The following is a 20,177-nucleotide window of genomic DNA, read 5'->3' on the forward strand; positions in this document are numbered from 1 at the left end:
CGCCTCCATGGTTTCTGCTGAGAGATCTGCGCATAGTCTTATTCGGCTTCCCTTGTATGTGATGGATTGCTTTTCTCTTGCTGCTTTCAAGATCCTCTCTTTCTCTTTGACCTCTGACATTCTGATTAGTAAATGTCTTGGAGTATGTTTATTTGGATCTATTCTCTTTGGGGTACGCTGCAATTCTTGGATCTGTAATTTTAAGTCTTTCATAAGAGTTGGGAAATTTTCAGTGATAATTTCCTCCATTAGTCTTTCTCCTCCTTTTCCCTTCTCTTCTCCTTCTGGGATACCCACAACACGTATATTCATGCGCTTCATATTGTCTTTCAGTTCCCTGAGTCCCTGCTCATATTTTTCCATTTTTTTCCTATAGTTTCTGTTTCTTGTAGGATTTCAGATGTTCCATCCTCCAGTTTTGAAATCCTGTGTTCTGTCTCTCGAAATCTACAATTGTAGGTTTCCATTGTTTTTTTTTCATCTCTTCTACTGTGTCTTTTATTCCCATAAGTTCTGTGATTTGTTTTTTCAGACTTTCAGTTTCTTCTTTTTGTTCTCTCCTTGCCTTCTTTATATCCTCCCTCAATTCATTGATTTGGTTTTTGATGAGGTTTTCCATGTTCGTACATTCTGAATTAATTGTTTCAGCTCCTGTATGTCATTTGAATTGTTGGTTTGTTCCTTTGACTGGGCCATTTCTTCAATTTTCCTAGTGTGATTTGTTATTTTTTGCTGGCGTCTAGGCATTTAATTACCTTAATTAGTTTATTCTGGAGATTGCTTTCACCTCTTTTATCTAGGGTTTTCTTGCTGGATGAATTTGTTGTCTATCTGTTCTTTGACATTCCGTTCAGCTTTATCTGGACCTTTAGCTTAAGTTTTGTTTAACAGAGGAGAATTTTTCAGTTCTTGTTTTCTTGTTTCTTGCCCTGCTTGTGTGGTGCCTTCCCCCCCACACACACTTAGGAGGGTCTACTTAGATACTATAGACCCCAGCCAGATTTTCCCAGACCAGACTGGCCTCTTATCTGGAGGAAAGAGTCACCTGCGTTGGTTTTCCCTGAGGGTGAGACCCAGCAGCTTGAAAGACTTTCCTGTGAAGTCTCTGGACTTTGTTTTTCTTATCCTGCCCTGTGTGTGGCGCTTGTCTGACTACAGGTCCCACCAGCATAAGATGATGCAGTACCTTTAACTTTGACAGACTCTCCCTGCTGGGGGCATGGTGGAGACAGAGGAGAGGTTGTAGGCTGGTTTTAATGGCTTCAAATTACCAAGCCCTGGGGTCTGAAATCCTTGATGGAGGGATTCCACCTGAGTTGGGCTTCACCCCTCCCCTGGGGAAGGCACAAGCTCCAGATAAGCCCCCCAAAGAGCTCACTTCTGCCTATGCCTGGGGCAGTTGCAGCCTGAAAAGTCCTGCCGCTGTATCCAGAGGCAGTCAAGCCTTTGTAGATACACAGCCACAGAAACGTCTGTTTCCTTCTTTTTTTTTCCCCCTTTTTCTGTCAGTCCTGCCCCCTTGGTGCTGGGGCAAAAATGAGCAACCTCTGCTTTGATCAGGTTCACCTAAGCTGGGGGCCTATTTTTAGTAGTCATAATTTGTTAATTAGTTCCACAGTTGGCGTTTGATTGTGCCCAGTCCCTGCTGCTGGTAAAGTCCTTTCCTTTCCCCTCTGGGAAGCGGTCTGTGGGGGAGGGGCACCCACTGCCGCAGCTTTGGGAACTCACGGTTCTGGGGGTGCTCGCAGCTGGTCCAGCTGGTCCAGACTGGGGTACGCTGTGTGTTCGGTCACTATCGTGGCTCCGGGAGCTGTTCTGTACTGTTTCTGGTTATTTAGTAGTTGTTCTGGAGGACGAACTAAAACACACACGTTGTTAAGCTGCCATCTTGACCCGGAAGTCTCTGATGCTCTTTTTATCCAAGGTATGGACATAGGAGTAAAAAAGTAAGGACAAAATAAATAAATAATAGGAGGGGTTAAGGCATAAAAAAAATGGAATGGATTGAAATACTAGTGGTCAACGAGAGGGAGGGGCAAAGAGTATGGGATGTATGAGTTTTTTATTTTTTCTTTTCATTTCTTATTCTTGAGTAATGCGAATGTTCTAAAGATGATCATGGGATGAATACACAACTATGTGATCATATTGTGAGCCATTGATTGTATACTTTGGATAGGCTGTATGTGTGTGAAGATATTTCAACAAAAATATTAAAAAATATATAATACTTTACAGTAGATTTCTCATTTAATCCTCTAAATGACCTTATGTAATTGAAATTGTTACTGTCCAGACACAATCTTCTAAAGTCTGCCCTAGCCTATCTCTTCAAGCATCTTTGGCTTTCTCCATTTTACTCTCTAGTTATCCAGGTATATTAGACCTCCTCCTAATTGGGGATCATGTCATGATGTTTTTTATGTATAGAATCAGGGCCATTGCTATCCTACACCTTGCCGTACTTCCTGGATTACTTCTTCCACCAATCTTTACTGCCTCAGCTCTATCCTCTTCAAATAGCAGGGCAACAGCTGAACTCTAGGCTCCACCCTCCTCAAGCATTGGGGTGACAGCTGGATTCTGTGCCGTCTCTGGGGCACAGGCTCAACTCCCTAGAACAGTGGGGTGGCAGCCAGACTCTCCCCAGTCCCTGGGGAATGTGCTCCATCATATCTGAAGCCTGGGCAGAAGGACTCCTAAATGTATAAAGTGTGCTACTCACTGTCATGGTCAGGTTCATGTGCCATCTTGGCCAGGTGGTGGTACCCGGTTGTCTGGTTGGGCAAACGCTGGCCTGTCTGTTGCTATGGGGACACTTCATTTGCTCATCTAACGGGAGTGTCTTCTGCAATGAGTGATGCTTAATCTCATCACTGGAAGAATTTTAAGGATTGTTCAGAAGAGGTAATCCCTCTTCCTGCTTCAGCCAGCCAGCCTCTCCTGAGAGTTCATTGAGGGCCCTCACTGGAGCTACCAGCTTGTGTCCTGCCCTATAGACCTTGGACTCTGTGTCCTCATGTTTACGTGAGACACTTTTATAAATTTTATATTTTGTATAAATATCTCCTGCTGATTCTGTTTCTCTAGAGAACCCTAATAATACACTCACCCTTTCCATGTAAATGGGTGGGTCCATCTTCAGGCCCAAGGTGTCTTTGCTTCAGACCTCAGTTTCCGTGGTTCTGCCTTTGAAGTAATTTTTCTTTCAACCTGTCCATTTTCTGTCCCTTTTATTCCTGGTTGGCAGTGGTTCCATTCAAACAGATCTTGCAAATAAATTATTGATATCGGATTCAGCACACTGGGATCCCTGGATAACTGCATTTCCAATCCTGACTCACACTGAAATGGCTGGTTCCATGATCCATTAAGTTCTCACTGGGGCTCTATTCTCTGAGGACTCACTTTCTAGAAACTCAAAATTTTCTAGACCATCAAATTCTGGTGTCTTTGTACCCAAGAGTTTAGGTCTCAGTTTATCCCTTTCCTCATACATTTTACTATAAGCTGCAAGGAGAAGCCCAGTCATACTTTCCACATTTAATTTGGAAATCTCTTCAGCTATATATCTAAGCTCATCACTTTTACGTTTTACCTTCCACCAGAAATCAGGGATCAGTTTTGCAAAATTCTTGCCACTTAAAATAAGGGTGGTCTTTCTTCCAGTTTGCAATTATACATTCATGATTTCAGTCTACTAACCTCATTGGAAGTACCCTTAACATCCATACTTCTACCAAAAGTCTCTTCAAAGCAATCTGGGACTTTTCTACTAATCTTTTCACACTTCTTCCAGAATCTTCCCCTTTATCCATTTTGTAAAGTTGTACCAGCATTTTTGGTATTTGCAAATCACACTCCACTTCTTGGTACCAAAATCTGTTTTGGGTCGCTAAAGCTGCTGGAATGCAATATACCAGAAATGGATTGGCCCTTATAATCGGAATTTATTAGCTTACATTTAACCAGAAAATGCCCCAATTCAAGACTTCAACAGGACAATACCTGGACTTTGAAGGCAGGATTCTGGTATCGGGGACTTCTCTTTCTCATGGGAACACACATGGCCAACATCTGCTGGCCCTTCTCTCCTGGGTTTCATTGCTTTCAGTTTCTGGCTGTGTGTTTCTTTCTTTTAGCTGCTGTTTCTCTTAGCTTTTCTGGGTGTGTCCTTGTCTCTTAGCTTCTCTAGGGGTTCTTCCATGAACTTCTCTCAGTTTCAACTCTTAGCTTCTGTAGGTCTTTTATTCTCTTATAAAGTACTCCTGTAAGCTGATTAAAACCTACTTTGAATGAGGTGGGTCACATCTCAACTGAAATAATGTAATTAAAAAGGTCCAATCTGCAACAGGGCTTCACCTCCAGGAGTGGATTAAAAGCACATGGCCTTTTCAGGGGTATATAACATCTTCAAACTACTACAAATTCCATTCATGATATCATCCCAAAGAATAAAATACGAGGAATAAATTTAACCAAGAGGATGAAGGAATTGTATTTGAAACAGTGTGCCAAAACTGGTGAAAGAAATTAAAGAAAACCTAAATAAATGGCAAGATATCCTGTGTTCATGACTAACAGAACTTAATATTGGCAAGATGTTGTGCCAAGTTGAAGCTGTTATATGCCTCAAAAAAGCCATGTTCTTTTAATCCAGTCTTGCAGGGGAAGACCTGTTGTTGGGTGAGACCTTTTGTTTAGGTTGTTTCTATGGAGATGTGGCCCTGCCCACACAAAGTGGGTCTTAATCCACTTGCTGGAGTCCTTTAAGAGTGAGACATTTTGGAGAAAGCACAGATGTGTGAAGTAAGAAAATGCCCAGCCCAAGCAAGAAGGACTCACAGGAGCTGAGAGAGCCGTTTAAAAAAAAATTATTTAGTAATCGAAAAAAATTTAACAAACAAACTAAACCATTAACATATATAATCAGTAATTCACAATATCATCACTTAGTTGCATATTCATCATTTCTTAGAACATTTGCATCAATTCAGAAAAAGAAATAAAAAGACAACAGAAAAAGAAATAAAACAAGAACAGAAAAAAAAGATTATACATACCCTTACCCCTTGTTTTCATTAGCATTTCAAACTAAATTTATTTTAACATTTGTTCCCCTTATTATTTATTTTTGTTCCATATGTTCTACTCGTCTGTTCACAAGGTAGATAAAAGCAGCATCAGACACAAGGTTTTCACAATCACACAGTCACATTGCGAAAGCTATATCATTATAAAATCATCTTCAAGAAACATGGCTTACCAGAGCACAGCTCTACAGTTTCAGGCACTTCCCTCCAGTCTCTCCACTACATCTTTTTTTTTTTGCATTTTTTTATTAATTAAAAAAAATTAACAACAAACAAACAAAACAATAAGATATCATTCCATTATACATATATAATCAGTAATTCTTAATATCATCACATAGATGCATATTCATAATTTCTTAGAACATTTGCATTGATCCATAAAAAGAAACAAAAAAACAACAGAAAAAGAAATAAAACGATAATAGAGAAAAAAAAGTTATACATACCATACCCCTTACCCCTCGCTTTCATTTACCACTAACGTTTCAAATTAAATTTATTTTAACATTTGTTCCCCCTACTATTTATTTTTATTCCATATGTTCTACTCTTTTGTTGATATGGTAGATAACAAGAGCATCAGACACAAAGTTTTCACATTCACAGAGTCTCATTGTGAAAGCTATTTCATTGTTCAATCATCATCAAGAAACATGGCTACTGAGATTCAGAGAGAGCAGAACAACATAGCCACGAGCAGAAGCAGAGTCCACCAGCCAGTGACCTTTGGAGATGAAGAAGGAAAACGCCTCCCAGGGAGCTTCATGAAACCGGAAGCCAGGAGAGAAAGCTAGCAGATGAGCCCGTACTCGCCATGTGCCCTTCCAGCCAAGAGAGAAGCCCTGACTGTGTTCATCATGTGCCTTCTCAGATGAGAGAGAAACCCTGAACTTCATCAGCCTTCTTGAACCAAGGTATCTTTCCCTGGATGCCTTTGATTGGACATTTCTATAGACTTGTTGTAACTGGGACATTTTCTCGGCCTTACAACTGCAAACCAGCAACTCATTAAATTCTCCCTTTTAAAGGTCAAAAAAAAAAAAAGAAACATGGCTACTGGAACACAGCTCTACATTTTCAGGCAGTTCCCTCCAGCCTCTCCATTACATCTTGAACAACAAGGTGATATCTACTTAATGTGTAAGAATAACCTCCAGGATAACCTGTCGACTCTGTTTGGAATCTCTCAGCCATTGACACTTAGTCTCATTTCACTCTTCCCCCTTTTGGTCGAGAAGGTTCTCTCAATCGATGTTAATTCTTAGCTCATTCTAGGATTTTTCTCAGTCCCTTGATGCTGAGTCTCAGCTCGTTCCAGGATCTCTGTCCCACGTTGCCAGGAAGGTTCACACCACTGGGAGTCATGTCCCATGCAGAGAGGGGGAGGGTGGTGAGACTGCTCGTCATGTTGGCTGGAGGGTCTCCACCACATCTTGACTAACAAGGTGATATCTATTTAATGCGTAAGAACAATCTCCAGGATAACCTCTCAATTCTATTTGGAATCTCTCAGCTATTGACACTTTATTTTGTCTCATTTCAGTCTTCCCCCTTTTGGTTGAGAAGGTTTTCTCAATCCCTAGATGCTGAGTCCCAGCTCATTCTAGGATTTCTGTCCCATGTTACCAGGAAGGTCCACACACCTGGGAGCCACGTCCCACTTTGCCAGGGCGAGGGTGGTGAGTTTGCTTGTTGTGTTGGCTGGAGAGAGAAGCCACATCTGAGCAACAAAAGAGGTTCTCTTGGGGGGTGACTCTTAGGCCTAATTTTAAGTAAGCTTGACCTATTTTTGTCGGGTTAAGTTTCATATGAACAAACCCCAAGATTGGGTGCTCAGTCTATTGCTTGGGTTGTCCCCAGTGCTTGTGAGAATATCACTAATTTCCCACTTGGGAAGGTTGAGTTTCCCCCCTTTCTCACCATTCCCCCAAGGGGACTTTGCAAATACTTTTTTTACTTACTTCAAATCACTCTCTCAAGTATTTTTATTGTGAAAAGGAAAAGAATAGAGGGTGTTAGGTGGAAGTGGATATATGGGACTAAGGGTGCTTTTTTCTTCTTTTCTTAGAAGGAAAAAATATTTTGTTTGTACGCTAATGGGAATGAACCAGTAGGAGGGTGAGGAGGGATTTAGTGAATGAAGAAAGAGGAATAATTGCATGATTGTTGAAGTTGAGAACAAATGGGATCTAGGGCATGGGTGGAATTTTAAGATTTATTTGGGGGCAAAGATAACATCTTTAATCCTTTTTCATTGGGAAGGAAAGAGATGTGTATTTGTACAGATACAGGTAGATTTTTGTTTTTGAGTGGTTTGGAAAACGAAGAACTTTCCATTTTATAGTGTCAGTTTTAAAAATAATATATGGAGCGGTGCAGTGGTGGCTCAGTGGCAGAATTCTCACTTGTTATGCAGAGACCTGGGTTCAATTCTTGGAGCCTCCCCATGCCAAAAAAAAGAGAAAGTTTATAAAGTGAGGTTTTCAGCAGAGAATAGGGGTTAGAGGGTAGGATATCGGAGGTCTAAAAAGAAAGAATTATGGAAAAGTTCCTAATAAAGAATAGGAAAGGAAACTACTGAGGGAAATGTAATAGCACTGATAGGAAGTGTCTATTTGGATTCTTTTTGTCTTGAATATATCTGGTTTTAAACTTACTATAAAAACATTCAAACATTTATGAAAGTGTTAGGAAAAGTATAATGAACCTTCTGTACCCATTGCCAGTGTCAATCATTGTCATCATTTCCCAGTGCTGTATCTTTTATTTCCATTTTCCTACCCTCGCCTTTTCTTTTATTTATATAGTTTAGAGCAAATCCCGGATGTCTTATCCTGTCACCCAAGTATGTATCTGTAACACAAAGGGGTGTTTTTAAAAACAAAGAAAAAATCATAGTCACAGTTACACTGTTATTTCTTAGAACATAAGAACTCATTTCATCTAACTTCCACTTCCTGTTCCAATTTCTCAGATTATCTCACAAATGGGTTTTTTGTTAAAAAAAAATGTTTTTACAAATGCCTTTTTACAGTTGGTTCATTTGAATCAGGATCTAAGCAAGGTTGAGATCTTACATTTAAAGTGAGAACTGACCGTGGTTTTGTCATGTTTCTCGAGGTAAGTTTTGGGGTTCATGGTTGGGTTTGATGAGGGATGGGGTTTTGCCATGTGAATAGAGACAAGGCCATGGATTGAAGAAACCCCTTTATAATGGTGGACCAAGGACTTAAAGCTGATTAGAATGGATAAAAGTCTTTGAGAGGAGATAGAAAATGAAAATGAAGACGGGTCACTAGATTGGATGCCTCATCAGAGTTAGAAATTGTTGGAATGCTACTTATGTAGGTGAGCTGGAAGAGCCAAAATAGGTGGCCACAGAGTGCTAAATGTGGAAATATTCTAGAGAGTGCTTTTCTGGTGGTGACAGAGCTCCAGGGCATGGCCAGGGATGTATATCTGTGATGAAATAAAGGAAATGATTGTGAATGAGGAACCAAGGAACTGAGAATTATTTTTGAAATGCTCTCTTCCTTTGGTTTTTATGAGTATGCATTTAATTCCCCTACCCCGAACCAGCCCACCCCCTACTTCCTGACTCCTCCTCCCTCTACTTTTCAGATGTGGATTCCCTTTGCCTTACTCATCCTTTGAATTATGTGCATCCCTAAAACTCCTTTCATCTCACCCTACTTATCTCCCTCTGAATAATATTTTCTTATTTGTTAATAGCTGTAAATCAGAGAGATGTTTTCTCTCTAAGCATCTGTGTGTCTTCACTTAGCTACTCCCTGACACAACTCTGGGTTCTGGCTTGCTTTGCATCTCATGGAAAGGCACATGGCAACACCTGTGGCTCTGCCCATGTCTCGTCATCTGCTCTCTCTGTCAGCACTCTAAGCATATCCAAACATCCATGTCTCTGTTAGCTCTGAAGCAGCTGTTCTCCAAGCATCTGTAGCTGAGGTTTCTCCATAATGTTTTCCCTTTTAAAGAATTCGAGTAAACTAATCAAGACCCACCTTGAATGGGTGGAGTCATGTCTCCATCTAATGAAAGGCCACACCCACAGTTAGGTGTGTCACATCTCCATGGAAAGAATCCAATCAAAATTTCCCACCCTCAGCTGTAGGTCTGGCCCTGCAAGATTGGATCAGGATTTAAACATGGCTGTTCTGTGGTACATAATATTTTCAAATAGGCACAAGTACTGTTCACAGATGTTTGTTGACTTAATCTGTGACCATGTCTGGAGCAGCTAGGGACATGCTGTTTTAAAACTACAAGCCCATAGGATGGCCAAATCTCCTTTATCTGTTTGTGTTTGAAAAATATTTAGATTTATTTTTTGATCAACAGCTTCATGACTTTCCTTTGTGATTATTATCAATCTAGGTCTTTTTTTCCCCATCAGAAAACTTGTGATTTTTATGTACAGTTTTCATGCCTAATTGTTTTTCTTCATCTGTATTCTAATATGCTAAATATTATGATAATCAATCTTGATAATTTTCAGTAAGTTACTTTTCAAGCATTCTAGCTGTTCTTCAACACCCAGAATTCAGATAAAACTCTGGTATTTGTCATGTTTGTCACAATTCAGAAGTATCAAGTTACTTGGGAGCAAGTTTGTGGTAATTATCATTATTTATTAAATAAGATAATACACACATGCATAAAACAATTTTTTTATCAACTCCATTTATTATTAGTCCACATATTGTTCCTCCTGCTCTTATTTTATTTTTTTTTATTCTTCTTTTTTATTTTTTTATTAACAGAAAGAAAGAAAAAAAAGAAAAATAAAAAAAAGAAATTAACACAACATTTAGAAATCATACCGTTCTACATATGCACTCAGTAATTCTTAACATCTTCACATAGATGCATGATCATCGTTTCTTAGTACATTTGCATCGGTTTAGAGGAACTAGCAACACAACAGAAAAAGATATAAAATGTTAATATAGAGAAAAGAAATAAAAGTAGTAATGATAGTAAAAAACAACAACAAAAAAACCCTATAGCTCAGATGCAGCTTCATTCAGTGTTTTAACATGATTACTTTACAATTAGGTATTATTGTGCTGTCCATTTTTGAGTTTTTGTATCTAGTCCTGTTGCACAGTCTGTATCCCTTCCGCTCCAATTACCCATTATCTTACCCTGTTTCTAACTCCTGCTGGACTCTGTTACCAATGACATATTTCAAGTTTATTCTCGAATGTCCGTTCACATCAGTGGGACCATACAGTATTTGTCCTTTAGTTTTTGGCTGGACTCACTCAGCATAATATTCTCTAGGTCCATCCATGTTATTACATGCCTCATAAGTTTATCTTGTCTTAAAGCTGCATAATATTCCATCGTACGTATATACCACAGTTTATTTAGCCATTCTTCTGTTGATGGACATTTTGGCTGTTTCCATCTCTTTGCAATTGTAAATAACGCTGCTATAAACATTGGTATGCAAATGTCCGTTTGTGTCTTTGCCCTTAAGTCCTTTGAGTAGATACCTAGCAATGGTATTGCTGGGTCATGTGGGAATTCTATATTCAGCTTTTTGAGGAACCGCCAAACTGCCTTCCACAGTGGTTGCACCATTTGACATTCCCACCAACAGTGGATAAGTGTGCCTCTTTCTCCGCATCCTCTCCAGCACTTGTCATTTTCTGTTTTGTTGATAATGGCCATTCTGGTGGGTGTGAGATGGTATCTCATTGTGGTTTTGATTTGCATTTCTCTAATGGCCAGGGACATTGAGCATTTCTTCATGTGCCTCTTGGCCATCCGTATTTCCTCTTCTGAGAGGTGTCTGTTCAAGTCTTTTTCCCATTTTGTAATTGGGTTGGCTGTCTTTTTGTTGTTGAGTTGAACAATCTCTTTATATATTCTGGATACTAGACCTTTATCTGATGTGTCATTTCCAAATATTATCTCCCATTGTGTAGGCTGTCTTTCTACTTTCTTGATGAAGTTCTTTGATGCACAAAAGTGTTTAATTTTGAGGAGCTCCCATTTACTTATTTCTTTCTTCAGTGCTCTTGCTTTAGGTTTAAGGTCCATAAAACCACCTCCAGTTGTAAGATTCATAAGATATCTCCCTACATTTTCCTCTAACTGTTTTATCATCTTAGACTTAATGTTTAGATCTTTGATCCATTTTGAGTTAACTTTTGTATAAGGTGTGAGATGCGGGTCTTCTTTCATTCTTTTACATATGGATATCCAGTTCTCTAGGCCCCATTTATTGAAGAGACTGTTCTGTCCCAGGTGAGTTGGCTTGACTGCCTTATCAAAGATCAAATGTCCATAGATGAGAGGGTCTATATCTGAGCACTCTATTCGATTCCATTGGTCGATATATCTATCTTTATGCCAATACCATGCTGTTTGGACCACTGTGGCTTCATAATATGCCTTAAAGTCAGGCATCGCGAGACCTCCAGCTTCGTTTTTTTTCCTCAAGATGTTTTTAGCAATTCGGGGCACCCTGCCCTTCCAGATAAATTTGCTTATTGGTTTTTCTAATTCTGAAAAATAAGTTGTTGGGATTTTGATTGGTATTGCATTGAATCTGTAGATCAGTTTAGGTAGGATTGACATCTTAATTATATTTAGTCTTCCAATCCATGAACACGGTATGCCCTTCCATCTCTTTAGGTCTTCTGTGATTTCTTTTAACAGTTTTTTGTAGTTTTCTTTATATAGGTTTTTTGTCTCTTTGGTTAAATTTATTCCTAGGTATTTTATTCTTTTAGTTGCGATTGTAAATGGGATTCGTTTCTTGATTTCCCCCTCAGCTTGTTCATTACTAGTGTATAGAAAAGCTACAGATTTTTGAATGTTGATCTTGTAGCCTGCTACTTTGCTGTACTCATTTATTAGCTCTAGTAGTTTTGTTGTGGATTTTTCCAGATTTTCGACGTATAGTATCATATCGTCTGCAAACAGTGATAGTTTTACTTCTTCCTTTCCAATTTTGATGCCTTGTATTTCTTTTTCTTGTCTAATTGCTTTGGCTAAAACTTCTAACACAATGTTGAATAATAGTGGTGATAGTGGACATCCTTGTCTTGTTCCTGATCTTAGGGGGAAAGTTTTCAATTTTTCCCCATTGAGGATGATATTAGCTGTGGGTTTTTCATATATTCCCTCTATCATTTTAAGGAAGTTCCCTTGTATTCCTGTCTTTTGAAGTGTTTTCAACAGGAAAGGATGTTGAATCTTGTCAAATGCCTTCTCTGCATCAATTGAGATGATCATGTGATTTTTCTGCTTTGATTTGTTGATGTGGTGTATTACATTAATTGATTTTCTTATGTTGAACCATCCTTGCATACCTGGGATGAATCCTACTTGGTCATGATGTATAATTCTTTTAATGTGTTGTTGGATACGATTTGCTAGAATTTTATTGAGGATTTTTGCATCTATATTCGTTAGAGAGATTGGTCTGTAGTTTACTTTTTTTGTAATATCTTTGCCTGGTTTTGGTATGAGGGTGATGTTGGCTTCATAGAATGAATTAGGTAGTTTTCCCTCCACTTCGAGTATTTTGAAAAGTTTGAGGAGAGTTGGTACTAATTCCTTCTGGAATGTTTGATAGAATTCACATGTGAAGCCGTCTGGTCCTGGACTTTTCTTTTTAGGGAGCTTTTGAATGACTAATTCAATTTATTTACTTGTGATTGGTTTGTTGAGGTCATCTATGTCTTCTTGAGTCAAAGTTGGTTGTTCATGTCTTTCCAGGAACCTGTCCATTTCATCTAAATTGTTGTATTTATTAGCGTAAAGTTGTTCATAGTATCCTGTTATTACCTCCTTTATTTCTGTGAGGTCAGTAGTTATGTCTCCTCTTCCATTTCTGATCTTATTTATTTGCATCCTCTCTCTTCTTCTTTTTGTCAATCTTGCTAAGGGCCCATCAATCTTGTTGATTTTCTCATAGAACCAACTTCTGGTCTTATTGATTTTCTCTATTGTTTTCATGTTTTCAATTTCATTTATTTCTGCTCTAATCTTTGTTATTTCTTTCCTTTTGCTTGCTTTGGGATTAGTTTGCTGTTCTTTCTCCAGTTCTTCCAAGTGGACAGTTAATTCCTGCATTTTTGCCTTTTCTTCTTTTCTGATAAAGGGATTTAGGGCAATAAATTTCCCTCTTAGCACTGCCTTTGCTGCGTCCCATAAGTTTTGATATGTTGTGTTTTCATTTTCATTCACCTCTAGGTATTTACTAATTTCTCTTGCAATTTCTTCTTTGACTCACTTGTTGTTTAAGAGTGTGTTGTTGAGCCTCCATGTATTTGTGAATTTTCTGGCACTCCGCCTATTATTGATTTCCAACTTCATTCCTTTATGATCCGAGAAAGTGTTGTGTATGATTTCAATCTTTTTAAATTTGTTAAGACTTGCTTTGTGACCCAGCATATGGTCTATCTTTGAGAATGATCCATGAGCACTTGAAAAAAAGGTGTATCCTGCTGTTGTGGGATGTAATGTCCTATGGATGTCTGTTAAGTCTAGCTCATTTATAGTAATATTCAGATTCTCTATTTCTTTATTGATCCTCTGTCTAGATGTTCTGTCCATTGATGAGAGTGGTGAATTGAAGTCTCCAACTGTTATGGTATATGTGTCTATTTCCCTTTTCAGTGTTTGCAGTGTATTCCTCACGTATTTTGGGGCATTCTGGTTCGGTGCATAAATATTTATGATTGTTATGTCTTCTTGTTTAATTGTTCCTTTTATTAGTATATAGTGTCCTTCTTTGTCTCTTTTAACTGTTTTACATTTGAAGTCTAATTTGTTGGATATTAGTATAGCCACTCCTGCTCTTTTCTGGTTGTTATTTGCATGAAATATCTTTTCCCAACCTCTCACTTTCAACCTATATTTATCTTGGGTCTAAGATGCGTTTCCTGTAGACAGCATATAGAAGGATCCTGTTTTTTAATCCATTCTGCCAGTCTGTGTCTTTTGATTGGGGAATTCAGTCCATTAACATTTAGAGTTATTGCTGTTTGGATAATATTTTCCTCTACCATTTTGTCTTTTGTATTATATATATCATATCTGACTTTCCTTCTTTCTACACTCTTCTCCATACCTCTCTCTTCTGTCTTTTTGTATCTAACTCTAGTGCTCCCTTTAGTATTTCTTGCAGAGCTGGTCTCTTGGTCACAAATTCTCTCAGTGACTTTTTGTCTGAGAATGTTTTAATTTCTCCCTCATTTTTGAAGGATAATTTTGCTGGATATAGGAGTCTTGGTTGGCAGTTTTTCTCTTTTAGTAACTTAAATATATCATCCCACTGTCTTCTAGCTTCCATGGTTTCTGCTGAGAAATCTACACATAGTCTTATTGGGTTTCCCTTGTATGTGATGGATTGCTTCTCTCTCGCTGCTTTCAAGATCCTCTCTTTCTCTTTGACCTCTGACATTCTAACTAATAAGTGTCTTGGGGAACGCCTATTTGGGTCTAATCTCTTTGGGGTGCGCTGCACTTCTTGGATCTGTAATTTTAGGTCTTTCATAAGAGTTGGGAAATTTTCAGTGATAATTTCTTCCATTAGTTTTTCTCCTCCTTTTCCCTTCTCTTCTCCTTCTGGGACACCCACAACACGTATATTTGTGCGGTTCATATTGTCCTTGAGTTCCCTGATACCCTGTTCGAATTTTTCCATTCTTTTCCGGATAGTTTCTGTTTCTTTTTGGAATTTAGATGTTGTATCCTCCAAATCACTAATTCTATCTTCTTTCTCTTTAAATCTATCATTGTAGGTATCCATTGTTTTTTCCATCTTTTCTACTTTATCCTTCACTTCCATAAGCTCTGTGATTTGTTTTTTCAGTTTTTCTATTTCTTCTTTATGTTCAGCCCATGTCTTCTTCATGTCCTCTCTCAATTTATCGATTTCGTTTTTGAAGAGGTTTTCCATTTCTGTTCGTATATTCAGCATTAGTTGTTTCAGCTCCTGTATCTCATTTGAACTATTGGTTTTTTCCTTTGACTGGGCCATATTTTCAATTTTCTGAGCGTGATCCATTATCTTCTGCTGGCGTCTGGGCATTTAGTCAGATTTCCCTGAGTGTTGGACCCCACAGGTTGTAAGATTTTTCTGTGAAATCTCTGGGTTCTGTTTTTCTTATCCTGCCCAGTAGGTCACGCTCGTGGCACACGTTTGTCTATGGGATCCACCAGTAAAAGTTGCTGTGGTTCCTTTAACTCTGGAAAACTCTCGCCGTAGGGGAGGTTTGGCAGCTGAAGCGTCTTGGAAGAGTGCCAGCCGGCCCAGGGGTCCGAACGCGGGGAGGGTCGCCAGCCGCCGCAGCACGTGAGAGCGCCCGACCAAATTTCCTAGTCGGCCCGGGGCGCCAAGCATGGCGGAAGGGCGCCAGCTGTCGCAGCCCGGGAGAGTGCACTGTTCCCAGGCGGACCGGGGAGTCACGTGTTTGGAAGGGACCCCCTGGTCACCGTTCTCCGCAGTCTGGGGATTTCTGACCCAACTCTTTCAGTTGGTCCGGGGGGCCTCGCGTGGTGGGGATGCCAGCCGCCGCGGCCTGAGGGGACCACCTCCCCAATTCTGCCAGCTGGCCTGGGAAGGAGGAAGGGAGGGACTCCGGCCGCTTGCCGTCCCGCCCAGGAAAGCCTGCGTCCCTCGGTGTTCTCACCGGAGCTGGTTCTCCCAGACAGTCAGCCATTACAGGATGGGGTACGCTGTCCCTTTGATCTCCGTCGTGGCTCCGGGAGCTGCTCTGTATTGTCTCCACTCCCCCAGTAGCTGTTCTGGAGGAGGAAAGGTGAGGGCGGCAAGGCTGTCGAGGCTGGTGGCGGAGGAGCCGGTGAAGGCGGGGGAAGAGGGCACCGTGGTGGTTGGAGAGCCGCCGGAGCAGGACGGGAAAGAGGGGGAAGAAGGAGGGCGGGCGGGTCGGCTGCTGCGGGGCGTGGGTGCCGCGCGGCGGGCCGGCGGAGAAAGAGAGGGGAGAAGGAGGGTGGGCGGGTCGGCTGCTGCGGGGCGTGGGCACCGCGCGGCGGGCCGGCGGAGAAGGAGCGCATAAAACAATTTTGCAAGCCAAAACGCAGTATGAAAAATATGGGCTGTTATTGTCATTCATTAAAAAAAATTTCCAAAGTTAAAAAAATTTATTAAAACCATCATAAAACATTAATTAAAAATATTTTATTGAGAAATATTTACCACATACATAGTGTAGAATCTATGGCTCACTGTATCATCCCATAGTTCTGTATTCATCACAATGATCACTTTTAAAACACTTGCATCACTGCAGGAAAAGAAGTAAAAAGAATAAAAAGAAAAATCACATACATCCATATCCCTTAACCCCTCCTTCTCATTGATCACTAGTATTTCAATCTACCCAATTTTTTACCCTTTATCATCCTCTATTGTTTATTCATATTTTGTCCTTATTTTTTTCACCCACCTGTCCATACCCTGTGTTTTTGTTTGCAAGCTGCTGGAATACAATATACCAGAAACAGAGCAACTTTTAAAAGGGGGAATTTAGTAAGTTGCAAGTTTAAAGTTCTGAGCCCACGAAAATGTCGCAATTAAAGCAAGACTATAAAAATGTCCAATCTAAGGCACCAGTAAGAGGTTACCTTCACTCAAGAAAGGCCGATGAAGTTCAGGGTTTCTCTCTCATCTGGAAAGGCACATGACAAACATGGTGACATCTGCTAGCTTGTCTCTAGTCTTCTTATTTCATAAAACTTCCCCAGGGACATTTTCCTTCATCTCCAAAGGTCTCTGATTGTGTGGAGTCTTGTGGTTATTGTGGCTCTCTTTCCTTTTTTAAAGGGTTCCGGTAAACTAATCAAGACCTACCTGGAATGGATGGAGTAACATCTCCCTCTAATCAAAGGTTAATACCCACAATTGGGTGAGTCACATCTCCATGGTGATGGTTTAATCAAGTTTCCAACCAGTAGTACTGAATAGGGATTGAAAGAAACAGTTGCTTCTGTGAGATTGGATGAGGATTAAAACATGGCTTTTCTAGGGTACATAAATCCTTTCAAACTGTCATGGCCTATGCTCTGGTTTGCTAGCTGCTGGAATGTGGTATACCAGAAAAAGAATGGCTTTTAAACGTGGGAATTTTTTAAGTTGCATGTTTACAGTTCTAAGGCCATGAAAATGTCCCAATTAAAGCAAGTCTATAAAAATATCCAAATTAAGACACCAATAAGAGGTTACCTTCACTTTAAAAAGCTGATAAAGTCAAGGTTTTCTCTCTTTTTTTAAATTTATTAATTTAAAAAAATTACAAGAAACAAACATTCCCAACACATACACTCAGCAATTCACAATATCATCACATAGTTGCATATTCATCATCATGATCATTTCCCAGAACATTAGCATCAATTCAGAAAAAGAAATAAAAAGACAACAGAAAAATATAACAAACAGAAAAAAAAAATTTTACTGGCCATACCCCTTACTGATCCCTTTCATTGATCACTAGCATTTAAAACTAAATCTATTTTAACATTTGTTCCCATTATTTATTTTTATTCCATATGTTCCTCTCATCTGTTGACAAGGTAGATAAAAGGAGCACACACAGTTTTCACAATCACACAGTCACATTGTGAAAGCCATATCATTATACAATCATCCTCAAGAAACATGGCTATTGGAACACAACTCTACATTTTCAGGCAGTTCCCTCCAGCCTCTCCATTACATCTTGGATAACAAGGTGATATCTACTTAATGCATAAGAATAACCTCCAGGATAACCTCTTGGCTCTGTTTGGAATCTCTCACTCATTGACACTTTTTCTCATTTCACTCTTCCCCTTTTTGGTCGAGAAGGTTTTCTCAATCCCTTGATGCTGGGTCTCAGCTCATTCTAGAGTTTTTCTCAATCCCTTGATGCTGAATCTCAGCTCGTTCTGGGATTTCTGTCCCACGCTGCCAGGAAGATCCACACCCCTGGGAGTCATGTCCCACGTAGACAGGGGGAGGGTGGTGAGTTTGCTTGCTGTGATGGCTGGAGAGAGAGGCCACATCTGAGCAACAAAAGAGGTTCTCTTGGGGGTGACTCTTAGGCTTAATTTTAAGTAGGCTTGACCTATCCCCTGTGGGGTTAAGTTTCAAATGAACAAACCCCAAGACTGGGGGCTCAGCCTATAGCTTTGGTTGTCCACACTGAAGTTTTTCTCTCTTAACTGGAAAGGCACATGGCAACACAATGACATCTGTTAGCTTTCTCGCCAGGCTTCTTGTTTCATGACGCTCCCCCGGGGACATTTTCCTTCTTCATTTCAAAAGTTCTCTGGCCTTGTGGGTTCTCATGGTTCTTACGGCTCTGGGGCTCTCTCCGAAATGTTTCCTCTTTTAAAGGATTCCAGTAGACTAATTAGTGAAGACCCACCTCAAATGGGTGGAGTCATATCTACCTCTAATCAAAGGTTAATACCCACAAATGGGTGTATCACATCTCTGGAGAAAATCTAATAAAGTTTCCAACCTACAGTACTGAATCGAGATTAGAAGAAATGGCTACCTCTACAAGATGGGTCATTATTAAAACATGGCTTTTCTAGGGTACAAACCAGCACACCCTGGATAAAAGGAACATCAGATACAAGGTTTTCATAATCGAATGACCCCTTTGTAAAAGCTATATAGTTATACAATTGTCTTCAAGTATCAAAGCTACTGAAACACAGTTCAACAGTTTCAGATCCCTTTAGCCACTCCAATGCACCATTAACTAAAAAGGTTATCTGTAGAATGCATAAGAGTAGACACCAGGATAACCTCTCAACTCTGTTTGAAATCTCTCAGCCACTGAAACCTTATTTTGTCTTATTGTTCTCTTCCCCCTTTTGATCAAGAAGGCTTTCTCAAATCCCATGATGCTGTTTCCTGGTTCATCCTGGGAGTTCTGTCCCATGTTGCCAGGGAGATTTATGCTCCTGGGAGTCATGTCCCATGTAGGGGAAGGGGACAGGTCAGTGAGTTCACCTGCTGAGTTGGCTTAGAGTGAGAGGCCACATCTGAGCAACAAAGTAGGTTCTCTGGGAGTGACTCTTAGGCTTAATTATAAGTAGGCTTAACTTCTCCTTTGCAGGAATAAGTTTCATAGGGACGAAATACAAGATCTAGGCCTTAGCCTCTTGTGTTTGTTGTCCTCACCACTTTCAAGAATATCAGGAATTCCTCTAATGGGGAATTTCTCCCTAGTTCCCCAAGGTGACTTTGCAGATACTGTTTTATTCTCTGCATAAATTACTCTGGGATGTATCGGGGCATCACACTAACATGTACAAACCAACAAGATCTCATGCCCTATTCAAATTCCATGTAATTATAGTCTTCAAATATTCTGACAATAGATGTTAAATTCAATAATACGCTAACCAAAGTATAAATTTTGCATCAAATAAACACCTTTCCCTTTAGTCTCACACTGAAGTTGAGATTTTTAAATGTGGACCATATTATCTACCCTGTGTTCTAATTTACCTTAGTCCTATGCACTTCAGCTTTATTCATAACTCTAGTCAAAGTCTGATCACTTTTTCAACTTTGTAAACAGTTACTTTGTGGGGTAAAGCTGACTCTCATAGCTTCAGTGCTCTAAATCTGAGTCTCAGGTGTCACATAAATACCCAAAGTTTCAGAGAAAGACCAGGTTATATGCAAATAGCCCAGTATCTCAGATTTTATAAATGACAGTTAAAACTCCAGAATGTATGTCACTGCTGTAACAGTTTACAAGTTAGAGCCCTTTACATTAGACCCAACATGATAAACACATGTTCTCAACTTCAGTTCTCCAAGTTTGTATATTATAGTTAGTCCATATGAGTGAGGCATGATAGTATTTGTCTTTTTTTTCTGCTTTTCACTCAACATACAGTCCTTAAGGTTCATTCACTTAATTGCATGCCTCACAACTTCATTCCTTCTTGCAGTCACTCAGTAGTCTGTTATAAGACATGACTTCTTGACTACATACATTGTAGCAGGGGACTCCATGGCTAACTCGTGTTTGTCTTTTATGTTTCAGCTTGGGTACCACTTGTGGGAAG

At 39.8% G+C, this 20,177-nt stretch overlaps 1 long non-coding RNA gene across 10 annotated transcripts in view; it reads left to right on the forward strand.

Moving 5' to 3' along the window:
* The window catches only part of LOC143650304 (uncharacterized), a 149,227-nt gene that overhangs the window by 17,299 nt on the left and 111,751 nt on the right, over positions 1 to 20,177 (forward strand). For 7 of the 10 annotated variants that reach the window (XR_013159511.1, XR_013159512.1, XR_013159514.1 and 4 more), the window contains exon 2: positions 16,927 to 17,008. The exons of 2 other annotated variants lie outside the window; for them this stretch is intronic. This is a non-coding gene — a long non-coding RNA (uncharacterized LOC143650304). Of the gene's footprint in view, positions 1 to 8,128; positions 8,217 to 16,926; positions 17,009 to 20,177 lie in introns of those variants that run through there. One more of the 10 variants, XR_013159510.1, reaches the window with a different exon arrangement.

The sequence above is a fragment of the Tamandua tetradactyla genome, chromosome 11 (assembly GCF_023851605.1).
Source record: "Tamandua tetradactyla isolate mTamTet1 chromosome 11, mTamTet1.pri, whole genome shotgun sequence".
NCBI lineage: Eukaryota > Metazoa > Chordata > Mammalia > Pilosa > Myrmecophagidae > Tamandua > Tamandua tetradactyla.